This window comes from Triticum aestivum, chromosome 7A (genome assembly GCF_018294505.1).
Source record: "Triticum aestivum cultivar Chinese Spring chromosome 7A, IWGSC CS RefSeq v2.1, whole genome shotgun sequence".
Lineage (NCBI taxonomy): Eukaryota > Viridiplantae > Streptophyta > Magnoliopsida > Poales > Poaceae > Triticum > Triticum aestivum.
This window is the reverse complement of record NC_057812.1, coordinates 43,277,995-43,281,943: the sequence shown is the minus strand read 5'-3', so window position 1 is coordinate 43,281,943 and position 3,949 is coordinate 43,277,995. Positions and strand designations below refer to the sequence as shown.

Sequence of the window (3,949 nt, the reverse complement as noted above, 5' to 3'; positions counted from 1 at the left end):
GATGTGGCAAAAGAGATAATTATATCCGGATACAAATTTGTTTTGCAAAAAGGCCCCTCAAAATAGAAACCGGGTCCTCGGTGCCGGATCACGCCGCAGTTTCGATCGCCACTGCGGGAAAAGTCCATGGGCAGGGGCGTCGCCATTCAGGAAGTTGAACTCGGGCAGCGTCGCGGTGGAGCTGCTGCTAAGCCGGCGTAGGGGAGGCATGGGAGCCTGCTCGGCCGGCGTAGTGGAGCTGCTGCTGCTCGGCCGGCGGAGGGGAGACGCAATGGAGCTGCTGCTCGGCCAACGCAGGGAGCCGTTGCTGCTTGGCTGGCGCACAGTGGTGGAGCTCGCAGAGGAGCTCCTGCTCGTGGCCCGACGGCCTCGTCCCACGCGCCGTCGTTCTCAAGCAACACCGGCTCAGATGTCAGTCAACAGCAACGACGGTTGGCGGCGGCGCAACTTGCGAGACCATGAAGAATGAGATTTACCTCCCATGTTTCCTCTTATACAATAGAGGAGTTGCAACCGACTCACGATCTCAGCCATCCATTTGAAAGAACGACGTGACACGTGTTACGGGTATGGCATCATTAAAACCATTCAGCTGCGCATCAAGGGCGCCTTCTCGCGATGTCCACGTCGGCACAAGGAGACGAGCGATTCGCGACCTGCTCGTTTTCTGTGGGGCTCGTGCTGGGCTTTCGTTGGGAAGAATAACAAAAGGGGAAAAAATGACATCGTACATGTCACTAAGGAGATTGGGCAGCGACTCTTCCTCTCGTCTCGCCTCCCAGCTAGGTTTAGCGTCGCCGCCACAGCCCACATACCTGCTGCTCCGTCGTTGCCCACCGGAGGAAGGGCCCCTGTTGAGACCCGCTCCTTCCCCGAGTTAGGCCGTCTGCGCGCCGTCGTCGTCCTCGTACCTTCGTACGCGGCGCTGGAGAGACGGATGAGGAGCTCGAGCAGTTCGTGCATTCATCCCTCTTCCCTCGACCATCGACGTCTACTGCGGCAAGATCCGTCACCTCGTCGACCCACCCCGACCACCTCCTGGGGCGCATCTCCTTCCACCGCCTCCACATCAAGAACGACTGCCGCCTCGAGGGGATCACCAAGATGGCCGATCTGGTGCGCCCCTTCCCACCTCCCCTCCCTTCGCCGCTCGCACTCGTCCTCTAATGGGTCTCCATCGCGCCATCTCTTCCTTGTTGATCTCGGTTGCTGCCTCCGCCTCGTCTCTTCTCCACGGGAACAATAGATGGCAACAAGGAAAGTGGCTCGGCCCAACCATGGCCATGTCGCCGCCACCAGTTGTTTTATCCGCCCTTCCCTCTGAGCTCCTTCTGATTCCTTCATAATTTCGTAGCTAGGGTTTGTGTGTCCAGTCCACAAGATTTCTTACACCAACGATTGTTTCCATAAATCTATGGTTGCTATGGAGTGGTTTTGGGTACCCATAAGATTCTTACACCAGAAACTAAAGTGACCAGGATTTGTCTTCATAGAATCCAGGGCTGCTATTGAGTGTTATTTTTGCTGCTGAATGTACAATTTATTATAAATATTATATGATGAAGTACCAAAGTTCAAAGTGGCATATGATACAGATATTCAGATTCCCTTTGCAGGTTAAACTCTATACCAGCAAAAAAATGTTTTAGAGTATACCTCCAAGATTCTCCATTTAAGATATTATAACTTCAGTGATGATGCCTTATTTCAGGATAATTGGTGTTGTTTTTGCTGCAGCTCAGGCCGGATTTTGGATTGCAAGGCTAAGCAGGTCATCTAAATTGGTATGCTTACATAGAATTCTTTCTGTATTAGTTCTTTTGCAATCTCATTCTATCTGAACAACAAGTTTAGTGACACAAATGCAGAAGCTGAAAAGAATAAATATGTAAACCACATTGAGGAGTTAGTCCAATGAATGGGATGGGAGCCCTTCAAAGTCACATATACAAGCGATTTATGTTCAAGCTTTATACGAGCAGGCAATTGAGTTAATCGGAAAGGGGATAGCCTATGTGGATCACCAGGTTCATTTTCTCTTCTCCTTTCTTTATCATGGTATATAATATGATGTTTGAAAGGAATAGGCATGTATATCGAGTCCTTGACAAATAAGTAAAGGCTAACTGGTATATGATGCTAGATTTTAGAGCAAATCAAGAAATACAAGGAAAAGAAGATGGATAGTATAGTTAATCTGTTGCACACATTTAAAATTGTTGGATGATTTCATTTTTTTTAGTTCCATAGATGGGATTCAAATATACATGCATGATATATCACATATTTTAGAATATGCTTTTCCTTGTCTCCTTATTATGCTAATTGGGATTCAAATAGAGAAGCCATGACACATTTCCTTTGTTCTTTCCATTTTTTTCTAGGAGTTCTTTCAATTCTCCTATGCTTGGGATCTGTTTACTAACTACTCAAAAGGTGCACATTCTAAATCAGTATAATAATGCATGAACTTGTCAAAAGGTGCACATTCTAAATCAGTAATAGTGCTTCTACATTAAATTATCCATCTTTGGATGGATCACTATTTACTAACTACTGAGTCATAAGCACCAAAGTTTGGGGCGTGTGTTAGTATCCCTGTGACTTGGCATGTGCAGAAAATACACCATTTCTCTTTATTTGCATCTGTTCTTGACATTCTTTTGTCGTCTTGATACTTCATAAGTAATCTGACAAAGTCTAGGTAGTTGTTTTACTCTTTGTTGAATTCATTTTTTATTGTGATACAAAGGAAATAATGTAAATCATTAGGATTCTCCAAAAGTAAATCAGACACCTATCTTGCTTATAGTGTCCTCGCTAAATTAAAAAGCTTGGAAATGTAGATGCATGATCGTTTTGGTGAGGGATGGCATACGGATATGGTTCTTTTGGTTTTGCTACGCCATGATTGTTATTAGGCATGTATGTACAGTTCGAACTATTCTTTTACCGAGGCAATTTTGCATATTTGATTCCATTTGATGTATTAAGTAAAATTTGCTCATTACCTTGAACTTCTAATTCCATTTGAATGCAGATTTGATTGTGTCTTGAAGTAACAAGGAAGAAGGGTCAGTTTATGTTATGCACTCAGCACAAAAAATGATGCCATTGAGAATAATTGATCTGCTATGAGTAAAAGGTCGGGTCATTTCCTATTCCTTGCTTTATTTTATTTGTCATTCTTTTGGAATGCTTTTAAAATAAACTGTATTACCGCACACTTTTACTGTCCGTTGTAAGTGCTATCGTTCTTTTTAGATGCTTAGGTGATATGACCAGTTTGTGTTATAGTCTCAATTGGTCTGTGCATTAACTTTGATCAGATATTGTTGTCCACTTCTCCTGATTTCTAGCGACTTCCACTTAATTTGATTTCTACTGCATAAGTAATGGCACTAAGATGCAATACATGCAAAAATGATCCTGTCTTGTATGTCAGAAGTATGGATTGTTATATAATCATTGTGGTACTTGGTGTATTAGTTTGTGTGTCTCCATTAATATTTTGTCGGTTGGCCATATTTAGTTGCATTAGTTCTTCCAAACACAAACTTCCAGTTAGGTTTTGCGCTATTTAGTTGCTTCAGTTCACTTGCGAAAATGATTGTGATTCCATTCGTTTCTTTATTTTGCAGAGAGCATTTGTACTGTTGAGTTTGATTTAGTAATTCTGTGGGGTACAGCCTGTTGGAGCTATGCAAGTGCTGATCATCATTTCTCAGGTACAATCACAACATCTTAATTTGCTAATTGTTCCTATTCTCTGCGTGGTTTGTTATGCGTCAAATCTTTACATCATTGTATTTTATAGTATGCATGCTTCATATAAAGGCTTGGTTGATCTTAATAAAATTTCGCTATCGATGTTCTATTCTTACATAGTTTTGTTCGAATTCTTCTTACATAGTTCAGTTTTGGTGTGTTGCCTGCTCATTCTTCTTAA

The 3,949-nt window shown here is 43.0% G+C and overlaps 1 long non-coding RNA gene across 1 annotated transcript; it reads left to right on the top strand.

The window, feature by feature from the left end:
* The first annotated feature begins 747 nt into the window (after window positions 1-747).
* Window positions 748-3,720, top strand: LOC123152645 (uncharacterized). Its single transcript, XR_006476279.1, has 4 exons — window positions 748-1,784; window positions 1,869-2,027; window positions 3,041-3,145; window positions 3,642-3,720. It is a non-coding gene; the product is annotated as an uncharacterized lncRNA (long non-coding RNA).
* Window positions 3,721-3,949: the final 229 nt, after the last annotated feature.